We start from the raw sequence: 12,531 nt of genomic DNA, 5'->3' as shown, positions 1-12,531 counted from the left end.
TATTTGTATACATCATTAAAGTCCCTGTTGGTGTAATGGTCAGGCATCTGAATACTTTTGTCCGTATCGACTGTTACTTGGGACACAAACTCCAGACCACTAGCAATACTTTGTCATCATTTACTTTGGTTTTACTTGTGGATGCTGATAATGTCATTAGATGTTGCATTGAAAGTTTCACTGGCATTTCATAGACAAGCCAGTCCGGAAAGGTCTTCTGTTGCTTTATTTTCAACAGTGAAACAGAGAGACATAGGGACGCTTCAGTGACTCCCTTTAATTAAAGGCTTTCAGCCTCATTCTTCACAGAAGGAAAAAGTTCATACGGCACTTCGCATCTGCATTGTTTTCCTGCTGATGATTAAAACGTTCATCAAACATTCACTCCTACCAGCTGTTATAGCAACAACCCAACAGCACATCCCATACCTGCTTTTGTAGAAGCTAAGTTATCTAAGTTTGTGTCCTTCCTGCTGTGAAAAGCTACCCGACTACTGACTATAAATGAAAAAAACGTTTGTCAAAAACACATGCGCCTGTTTTTCTGTTTTGCTTATATCAAAGCAAATGTTAAAGCAGGTGCCATTCACTGGGAGCAAAAAGCCTCTTGTCCCATTTTAATGATGACTGAATTACCCTTTTTAATGCCATTAAATGCCAGAAGCACAGTATGTGACTGGTGTTCCCATGAAATAACCGCAACAGGCATCCATCAAACGGTTATTCTAACAGTGAATCTATCTGCTGTGGAGCTGGATCTCATGACAGAAAGCCGTGTGTAGGAGAAATAAATCACTGAGCTGGGCCCTACGGATGTTTTATGTAATGGAGCGTGTCATAAACACGTTCTGCAGAAGCAGGTGAGATTGTGTTACTTCACACACAGTACAGTACATTTCACCACTCGATCTTGAGGTGTGTATGTCATGACCACGTCATTCATCCGTCACCTTAATATAACGAGTTTATTTAGGTAGCTGTGTGCAGATTTGACAAAGCACATGATGGTTTGGAACTTGTTTGACTTCCTGTCATGTGATGTACAACGTCGCAGAAACGGGGGCGGGATTAAGGCAGCTACATTGAAATTCGTCCAATTGTTCTCCACTGGCTGCAGTAGCTCAGAACCCTGGATTGGCTCAAATAGACTTAAGACTGCATGACATGGTTTATGTTCAGGTCTTTTATTTGCTCATTATTTCTCAGCACCAATGATGCATTGCAGACCCATAGACTTCCAGTAGCCCCAGGATGACAAGTCAAGGACAAACAAACATTTTACCGAAGATCCTTAGTGATGGCAGAGTTGGAAAATGCACTCAAAGAGAGCATAGAAGACCGAGTGATGGGAGCCCACAGGCAACACGTTCTGCTTGTGTAGTGACCACTTCATGAAGTTGTCTTTTTCAAGACATATTTTCATGCAGAACAACAAAAAAGACAAAACACTACTAATTTTTAACACATTCATTTCTTTCATAACACAAAAATCATGACACCTATATATATGTATATGTATGTATATATATATATATATATATATATATATATATATATATATATATATACATATATGTATATATGTGTGTATATATATATATATATATATGTATACATATATGTTCTACCAGCAGCTGTCTTTTGTGTATCAAAACAGCTGCATCTCAAATGCACCCAATATCAAAAGTTTGAAATTCCGTTTGTAAAATTGAATATGATTTTCTACTCATGCAGTAGTGCCACTTCTAATTTGGTCACTTCATGCTTCAAGTGACTTCCTGTGTTGATCTTCCTGTTTGGCAGACATGTAAAGAATGCTGTGATGATAATAATCCGCATGCATCATTATGAAACATCATAGAAACCATCAAAAGTAATTTGGTTTGTTTGACATTGCTTGTGATGTAATTTTGTTTAAATGTGTATGTTAAATGAAATATTCAAATGTTTAATAGTTTGTTTACAATTAGCAATGCTTTTCAAGCCGACCATGAAGCTCGTAGCTAATTTAACTGCGATACCAACAGCATTTGTATTCATGGCAGGCAATACAATTTGCTGTTGACCAAGGAACTTAATTTCCAGTTGCTGTTCTGTTTTGTTTTGTTTTGTTTTTAAACAGGATCATAGACTTTAAAGTTGCTGGTTTATGTATTTGTCTAAGTTTGTCTCTCTGTCTGTGAGCAGCATAACTCAAAAGATATTTGGATGGTTAAATAATTACTAAATGCAGGAAACAGAGAATTTGTTGAACGTCCGAAAACATTTTTTTAGTGACTGAGCAGCATTTATCAGGATTCTGAGAACAAAAATGTTTGAACTTATAAATAAGGGATCATCAGACAATACATTATACAAGAGCTGACTGGTGCCCATTATTAAAACAATGCATAATTGGCTGACAAATCAGGCTACCTCTATTAGTTAGAAGGGGTGTTTAACAGAAGTTGGCATCATGTTACATAACTGTCTTCTTCTGGATTAAATTATCCGTTATAGTTTTTGTGGGGAGGAAAATAATAATATTACTTTTGTCCTTCACAACATCCATGAACCCTCTCTGTGGTCTTCTTCTTTTCCTCCTGCCTGGCAGCTCCATGTTCAGCATCCTTTGTCCAATATAATCACTATCTCTCTTCTGCACATGACCAAACCATCTCAACCTTGCCTTTCTCACTTTGACTGCAAATATTCATGACCAGCCACAACAACATGAGCTGTCGGTAGACAATAACAACAATAATAATGATGATGATGATAATAAAAAGCTAGTCATATTCCTGACCCTTACAGTCCACAGGCCTGAAATTCCTAGATAACTTTCACTGTACACACACATAAAGTGTCTGACTGAGCAAACACTGGAAAGGCTCACTCTCATGGACAGTTCTCATTCTGGATGTCAGGATGTACAACTCATTGGCAGAGGGTGTCACTAAAGAGCTTAAGAAGAGATTTGTCAGGAAGGTGAGACACTGCTTCTGCCACAGTGTTGAGGGCACGTCATCGGCGGCTGCAATCAGAGACACACACATATTAAGTTGAGGTTTGGCACAAAAACAAGTTCTGCACCCCCAACTGTCATCACCTTAATCCTGCTGACATAGAGAGAAATAGAACTGCAATCATACCCGTGACAGAAGAGCTGCTGTGTAAACTAGAAAATGAGCAATTTCCACAAGCAGAAAAACACTGTTTGAATGTCAGCATTCCAACTGCACAACCTTTGGATATTCACTCAAAAAAAACAACTTTTTCTACCTTTTACATGTTTATATTTTGGTACATTATTCTCTCTTTTAATACAAGTTTTCAGGTTCTGACAAATAAGTCCAATGTCCTCAATTTGAACATTTACATGATTTAAAATAACCAGAATAAGCAAGGGTAATGAGGAAGAATCCAGAAGAAGGCAGTAATGAAACATCCCCACTACCAACTACCTAGAATAACAGACTGGTGCAGAGGAGAAACTCCTGATTACTAGAATACTGTACTACAGAACTACTCATGTCGTTGTCACCAGCTACCTTGTAACACAAGTTTCAATGCATATTAGATGCAACAAGTTTCTGCCCTGAGGATGTGATTCCAACCTATAAAGGTAGACTGTTATTTTAGAGGGTTGAAAACAGAAGCCTAATGGTTTTTTAATTGCACACAGCCTCATGAAATCAGTTCATTCGCTTAAATGGAGCCTATTAATGAACAAAACAGAAATTGTACTATCTTTATTGTCTGTTTGCTGACACAGTATGAATCTGTGAATGTTTATGAGGACTTCTAAGCAGCACTGGATGATTTCTGCCTGTCTGTAACTTATGAAGTGTAAGGTTAGGGTTATCTAATTCCTATTTTAAAATACTGAATTAATATATTAACCTAACATCATTGTTAATTCACTTTTGGCCTAAAGATTTGTAAAAGGTCAAGACACTTGTGAGACACATGGAGTCATAATCTACTGTTTTTTCACTGAGCTTCATCAGATGATAATCCATCCAGCCCCAATCTACTACAAATCTTGGCCACAGGGGGAACTGGGACCAATCTCAATCGGCGATATTGATCTCCGACTTACAGAGACAAACAACCATTCACATTCAGTCATATTCACAGCCAATTTAGAATCACCAATAAACAACCCCAATCTGCATGTTTTCGGACCGTGAGAAAACCTTTGCAGACCCATAGAAAACATCAATTCCACACAAAGATGTCCTGGTTGAACCAAGATTTGCAAGAACCCTCTCAGGGACACAAGTATACAAGATCTCTAAGTCAATGTACACTGTTTGTGAGTACTGCACACAATTTTAATGATGATCCTTATGGCTTGCTCCCTGTGGCACAACACTTTCCAGCCCAGTTGTTGATGCATTTCGGTTTTGAAAAATTTGAACAAATTAGAAGATTACCACGGACCGTTTGTTTGGGTTTATGTGAGGAGGTCCACCGGTAATAAAACATGTACACCACCACCCCTCAGTTTAAAGAATGCAAGGACATTCAAATAGGGTCAAACTCCTGCCAAGAAATCGCCGCCAATGGAATGGAAAGTAGATCAAATACGTAGACTGTGGGATGAATGGAACCTTGGTCATATATGTGCAAGTGGAAATTTACATTTACATTCAAGCATTTAGCAGGTGCTTTTATCCAAAACGACTTACAAAAGAGGAATAAGCCACATAGACAAAGTCTTGGAAAGAACACTAGACAGATAGATCACACCACAGCGGTTTGACAGCACAGGTCAGGAGGTCTGTTAGCAGGGCGTTGCAGTGGTTGAGGTGGGAGATGAACAAAGCCTGTAAATGGAATGCATGGTCTTTGTCCCAACAATCCAAAGGACAAAGCTCCGGAAAAAAAGATACAGAGGTGCAGCAATTGCACAGATGTCGGGGATCTGGGCCATGACATGTTCTACCACTGCTCCTGTTAGTGCATGCTGAGTGGAACAGCTGCATGTGGTAGCATTCTGTATACAGCTGTCAATCAGGACAGACTTCTGAGTTTGATAAGTGGTCAGAGTGAAACTGGAAAAACAAGGCCTGCTCTAGTGAAGTGGATTTCCTGCTGAGGCTAGACAGCATGAGTTGTCAGATGTAAAACGTTGGAGTTATTACATTTTTCACTTTTGTATATGAAATGGCAGTCGCGTAATGAAAAACAACCATTTATCGTCACGAGCAACGGCTTGTAGTGTCAATTAGTGTCCTGATGCCATCAGTGCTCATCCACGAGTTCGCGGCTTTCGTTTTTAATGACACACTGATCAGCAGCACGATAATTACAACAGCAGCAATCGCTCTCATTTTCTCTCAATATGCATATTATGATTTGCAGAATTAATAGCATTTCCATCGGCCTCGGCTGTAATGTGGGTTTATTGCTAATATGCTAATTAAATATAAGCATGGAAACACACTAAATTCATTTGACATGGTGTAACAGTTGAAATTGTGACTTGTCCCTTTAAGACATTGCGCTGTCTAGATACAAGATACCACAGCGCTCGGGTTTGTTTTTTTCTTTTGGTCTTCAACATTACTGTTATGCTTTAGGTTATGTGTGGCCTATATTTTATTCACACATGGAAATACACTCTCCTAACAGTGTTAAACAAAGAACACGGACCTGTTACAGTGGGACATAGTATACAGTTCATTCTGCAAGTATCTTCTTTTAGAGAGAGGCACATGTTTTTACCAGTGTTTCATTTATTAGTTATTGATCTGAATATGAATATCTTCCACTTTACATTAAAAAAAAAAGAATACCTCATAATTAGTTAATGGTGCATGGTACATGAAAGAAAGAAAACATCCTCCTCTTATGCTATTTGTTATGACTAACCGAATGCTCCATGATCAGAAAGCTCCATATATATCTTGATCTATGACCTTTTTCATATCAAGGATATTTTTTTTTACACAGCTGCCGTATTTAGATTTACTGTCTTATGTTTAATAACTATAATTGCTGCTGAAACATTACAACTTTCATTACCTCTGCATCATGAAATTAGAAGGTTTAACAATCACTATTGTTTTTCCCATTTGAATACATTCTACTTGAGGTGCACATCAACTTAACCATCATCTAACTTTAATGTTGTGGCAGAAGTGGAAACAATTATACAGCAGTCATCAAAGCACAGACTGTAGACTGTAACTGGCTTTTTAATTTATTTATAATTATTATTATTTTTTTTTACTGCTGCTGTTTTTGCCTATTGTTTTTTTTTGTTTGTTTGTTTTTACTCATTATGTGCACAGCGACCTCATTTTGTGAGGCAGTAGCTGCTAATGTTATGCCATGTTACACTCTCTGTATTCCCAGGTAACAGTCCTCTATCAGGATCTGTCATTCAGCAGTGGTCAATGGGGTCACTGCATCAGCATTTTTGCCTCAATTCAGTAATATAAGTGGCCTAATGCAGAAGTGAACCATCTGCCTCTTGACTTCACTGTGGGCTGAGTGCTTGCAGGCAGGAATAAAAACATACATTTATGAATTTATATAAAAATATAAATAAATAAATAATAAATGTATAGCTGGAAAAAAAACCAAAACTGGTTCCATTAACTTGATGCAAAAACATTTGAACATTTTCAGTAAAAATGCACATTATCTGAAATGTTGAACTTTATATAGAACACTGTGGCAGCATCTTACTTTAGTTGCTTTTGTGAAACCAGTCCCACCTACATGTAATATAATCCCTCCCTGCACTTTATAATTGTTGCTGTAATCATTTGCACTTTTTGAAAGTAAACAAATAATCTAATGAAAATACAATACCCATTTCTTGTAAAAAACCTGGCCATTAGTTTTAAGTGATCTAAGTGACATGTTCTCTTCAGTCTGTAGAATACGATGTTTATTTAATTGATCTAAAATGATATTTTGACACACATTTTGGCTCAAATATTGTGCCCTCCTGCGATTTGAAAATTGCCATATAGGCCATCTTGCGATTTCGTTAAAATTTCAATTAATAGTTCAGCCCTACTTTGATCACATTTTCAGTTTGTCTCCTTCTGTGTTTTATGCTTTAATACCATCACAGACACATCATTGTAATTTCCATCATCCTCAGCTCAGTTAAATGTTTAGCAACTATACAAAATGGTGAATGTTAGGTGGTGAATGTGGTCAGGAGTGAAGCTCACTTGCCCTTTTAGCGCTATGATATCAGCATACTGTGACCAGCATTTTTAAATCGATGCATGTATCACACACACAGCGTCTTCTTCATGAGGTTGACTGTTCAAAGACGGCCCATTCACAAATCTGCCGATTAACACATCACCCGCTCTCACCCACAATCCTCCTAATGGATCACAAGTCACACTTGCTCAGCTGTTAAATTATTGATCCAGGCGCTACCTTTCAGCCTCACTCTCAGCAGGAAAAGCAACACACATCCCAGCTTGAGATTTTTAGTATCAGCAGATAATGCAGAAGAAATAGGTTCAGGGTGGTTTCCAGGGTTCTCTCACTTTGACCTGACCCTGTAGTTTTATCACAATGCTGTCTCCTTTAGGGAAGTCTCTTTTCTCTCTCCCTCTCTCCTGGCACTCTTTCCAGTGACTCCCGGTGGATTATAAGGCTTCACCGGGTCCGACAAGATCCCTTTAGCAGGTTCTAGGTCAACCCTGGGATAAAACTGGACGCGTGCTTGCATTCATCCATGTAGGGTCTACCAAGATGACAGGAAAGTAAAAGGAAAAGGTAAAGTAGAAAATAAAAGGAAAACATAACCCATTTTATCCCAGTTATTCGTATTCATATAAACAACATATTTTCAATATAACAATATATTTTATCACTCTTGCTGCATTTGTTGTTAGAAATACTGGACTCTGTGCTGCTCTCGAGTCGGTGTGCTGCAGAACAAAGACATAACGGACACACTCTTGTGGGCAGTGGCGATTACAGAATTTAAAACGGACGTACAGTATCGCGCTCCACACATACAACAGGCATCGGTGAGCCTTCAGGCTGTTTGGGATTTAATTTGTGAACGTTTGCCTTCGATTACATTACTTGACTTACATCCCTATGGTGAGTGTTTAAGACACACGAGAGACAGAATAGTGAAAGAATGAGTCTGAGTGTATGTGACCGCAAGTAAACACCTTCATCTCTGAGCACATACCTTGATTGATGTGGCTTTAGTCAATTCACCTGAATGGATCCCATTACAGAGGAGTCGTGCATCGTACGATGCTTATTGGGGATTCAAAACAAATCAGCACATTACAGAGAGAGAGGAAGGATTAACACTGTGGTGCTGCATGTTTTCCCACTGCCTTTGCATATTGAACCAAACAAATGAAAATGTGAAGCAATTACAGGTGCATTTTCTGAATAGATTTGAGCATGAGACTAAAAGAAAATAAGTAACCAACTCGCTTAAATGTTCCCAAACCTTGCATTGTTTGTTCTATATCAATATGATGCAGGTTTGTCGGAACACGACTGCCATTCTTGGGTGTGACCCAAAATAACCAAACACAGATTTGGTCACAGGCACATTTTGGTTTGTCCTTGTGTGTGCAATGACTAAACACAGTGGCCCTGTCTGAGTGTCTGTGATGCAAATGAGTCATAGATCTGCAAACACTGTAGGTAGCTGCAGAGGAAAGTGAGGTCTGACCTAACTTGGTCAGACCTCAACACATCCAAAGTATGAGCAAAGTGAATCCTATCTGAACGTTTTTAGTTGTTAACGTCATATGCACTTCATTTCAAGAGACCTGATGCAAACCTGAGGCTGGTATTGGGCTCATTTAAGGGGGTTTCCAACCATGGTGTCATTGCGGTGTCCTGTACGTATAGTTATAAGATTAAAGGTCCATAATGCAATACTTGAGTGCCACTAGATTGTGAGTGTGACAACTGATAGCACTGGACTATCATTCTTATTCTTGCCACCAATGAAAAAGATACGGAACATAATAAATGCCTCAAGTTACATATGACTGAATCCCAGACCAGTATCTGACCTCTCTCCTTGTCTGAAGCCTTTTTTATCAGAAGAACAAACTTTTGTGGAAGTAAATCCGAGCCTTACTTTCACTACTACTGTGCACCGTGAACTCCATGAACTCCATGAACTGCACAAGAAAACCTACCTGGTTGTGTGCCACAATATTGACATCTACCAAATCAGCGAGTTGGCTACACATCAGTCAAATAATTAGGCATTAGTAGTAACCGAATCACTGACCAAAGGCATAAAAAATAAATATACTACTGGCTACAGATTTTGCACTTGAAAATTAAACCACATTAAAGATACTTCTGATTTTGAATGATTTTTCAGAATGCCAGGAACTAAATGACGTTCGGCGATCTCCACAACAATATCGATAGTAGATGTAATTTTCTGCTTCCACTCGTGGCGGCAACCTTTTCTCGAACGGTGGAGAATAGGGCAACACAAACCTTGATGTAAAGCCGACCCAGTTCACAGCGCAGAGAAATGAGACTGAAGAAGATATTATCCCCGAGGGCCATCGGAAATAGTCTAAGCTGTGATGTGTGGAGTAAATGTAATAATAGACATAACAGGAGTGTGTGATCTTTTATTTATGTGGAGTTTTCAGTCAGAGTTTGTTATTTACTGCAAGCTGGACTCACCTCTACATACCGCGATGATGGAGAACTGCAGCAGCAGTTTCATGGCAGTGCCTCTTTTTTTTTGGAAACTCTGAATAATGAGAATGTATGAGCGCTGCATGACCGGCAGTCAATGTCTTTGATTAAATCAGATAAACGTAGCTCGTGGCTCAGCATCACACAATCAAAATTCCCCTCTGGGAATAAAAGAACTGAACACCCAGATATCGACGGTAAATCCACTCAGAGCGAGCTGCAGTTATCTATTGCTTTAAAAGAAATCTACATTTTATGAGAAAATGCAATGTTTAGTATGCAACATCTGGCTGTACCCCTAATCCCTCTATCAGCTATTTCAGTGTCATTTTGATGAAAGAGCCACTTGCTTTGATTCATTTACATATTTCACAGCGGAAAGATGTTTACAAAACTGCAAAGAGTTATTTCACTAAACTGCGTCTTAACGCTTTGAAGTGTCACATTTATCTCTCCTCCCTCTCATTACGTGGGTCTCAGAAGTGTGGTTTAAAGGCACTGTAGATATATTTAACTGCAGATAATGAAGCATTTAAAAAACAAAAACAAAAAAAACAAACTTGTGGCAGTCCCGTTGGTATTGTAGAGATTTAAGCCCAAGTAGTTTTATTATCATGCATCTGATAACAGGAGGAAAATCACTCAGCAAAGTCTCTTTTTGTTTCACATTACCCCCATATTGTGATGTTAAAGACATTCATCTTTTGTACACGAGATGAAAGAAGCAAGATAATCAAATTGCACTACCATTTGGCTTATCTACAGTCACTAGACAAATACATTAAACTGTTACACATGCACACTGGAGGTCTAATATAATGTATACTCGTGTATCATGCAAGTGTGTCACTGACAGATGAGCATTATTTGGTTTCTCGAAAACTTTACAGCAAAGTTCTACCTCACTCATTTGTCTCACTCAGGAGATTGTGGTGATCACACATTTGGCAGGAAAATAATATTGTTTCAAAGCTGCTCTATTAAAGTGAGTAGTTTCTTTTTTTAGCAGGAGGCAACACATACCTAAAAGAGGTAACTGTATTGATGTTGTATTGTCAGTTTTCTTAGCTGCTCACATTTAAATAGACACAACACAAACTAAAATGATGCAGTAACAATCCCGTGTGTAAACATGCCAGGGGTGTGGTTGCCAGATTTGCAGAAAACACGGAAATAAGATGCTGCACTAATTCCTGGCATTACACAGTGTTCATGTACAAACAGAACTGCCCCACCATGTGTTTTATTTTTCATAAACATTGAACCTATTGGTTCATTTTAGTGAAGGACAGGTGGAGATTGTTGCTGTTCCTCTCTGGTTTTCAGCAGTCTATATTATAACTCATCTCCACTGCAGACCTTTGTCTTTATTCTTTACGAGACAATTCAAGGCTTTTTGCTGTCCAGTATTGTTCAGTATTTCTGCTCACTCTGCTGGCATCCCATGTGTCGAAGTACTAAAAGCTAGATTATTTGGTGCAGGCAGGGGGTGGAGCAACAGGGCAAAACATAAATGGGGGTTGTCTCCCACAAATGAATATACTGGCTGCACCATCATTATTATTGAAGTCAGTGTTTCAATTCAACATGTTTCCTTAATTTGATGGTATATCTTGGCCAATTTATGTCTCAATATAAAACATTTATTACAAACATCAAGCATGTTTGTCTGGCTCTGAGGGACAGTTAGTCTTTTAGTTTATCTGTTATTCTGTTTCAGTTTTAATTCTTAGTTGGTGCATTGCATTTTTACATCATCTGTCATGGTCAAGTTGAGTATTATTCCATTTCATCATTTTACATGCCCTGTTTCACTTTGGTAGCACAGTGTTTTTATTTATTTTTAATAATGTAATACATTTTACAATACAATTTAAAACAATTCTATGATTTTATTTATAAATAATTTTTGCTTCTCAAGCTGGTTTTTCCCACTCACCCATCTTATTTTGTCAAATATTTGCCTAATACTGGATTTGAGAATTTGTCCTGTCCCAGCGCAGCCTCAATGTGCCACCATGAATCAATGTGCGTTTCCTGCTTTGAAGTAGAAGCCAACGCAAATGAAGAGGAGCTGCTCCACCCATGTAAACCCAATGCATAAACCAACAAAAAGGAAAATATCTGAAAGAGTGAACGTAGAATGAATGGAGTCTCATAATTAGATGTCACCAACTCTTACACACTGAACCTTCAAATACAAGGAAAATGCAAGTTTCAACACAACACTCAAGTCCTCAACACTCAATTTGCCACACTCATTAAAAGTGAATGCCTTAACCGTCATCAAAACAATCAAAGTTGTGGACTGTCTCAATCGGCGGCAGGTGCCGAAAGAGCTAGATTAGCTCCATGCAACTATTCTCACTGTAGTCACAACCAATGAGATTCTGTTCAATAATAAATAGCACTCCATCATAAAACAGCTCAGCCGCTCTCTGTGGATCTGAGGGAATGCACTAGTTAGTACTGGCTAACAAAAGAATTGAAGAGAGGAGTTTTCTTCTGTGATGTTTCAGGTGCTCTGAATAAACCAGGGATAAACCCTGGAGTTCTGCTTTTATGAAAGCATAGTAGAACATACTGTACACGGTATAGCATAAGCATTATAATTACATATTAGCACGAAACATCACTGTTCACACACCCCAAGCGGTGATATAATCACAACATATCACACCCTGAAATGAGCTATTGCTGAGGAAAAGAGAAGGAAGAGGCAGTAATGAAACTCACTGGATGCCATGTAACACCCAATAAGAATAACTGCTGCTTCTCTTTAAAAAAAACAAAAACAAAACTACAAATGTCAATTTTGCAACAGACACAAAAGTTTTCATAAAGCACAGGTTTACAAAGAAA

This window comes from Solea senegalensis, linkage group LG4 (assembly GCF_019176455.1).
Source record: "Solea senegalensis isolate Sse05_10M linkage group LG4, IFAPA_SoseM_1, whole genome shotgun sequence".
Lineage (NCBI taxonomy): Eukaryota > Metazoa > Chordata > Actinopteri > Pleuronectiformes > Soleidae > Solea > Solea senegalensis.
The sequence above is the reverse complement of the archived record's forward strand: the minus strand, read 5'-3'. Positions refer to the sequence as shown.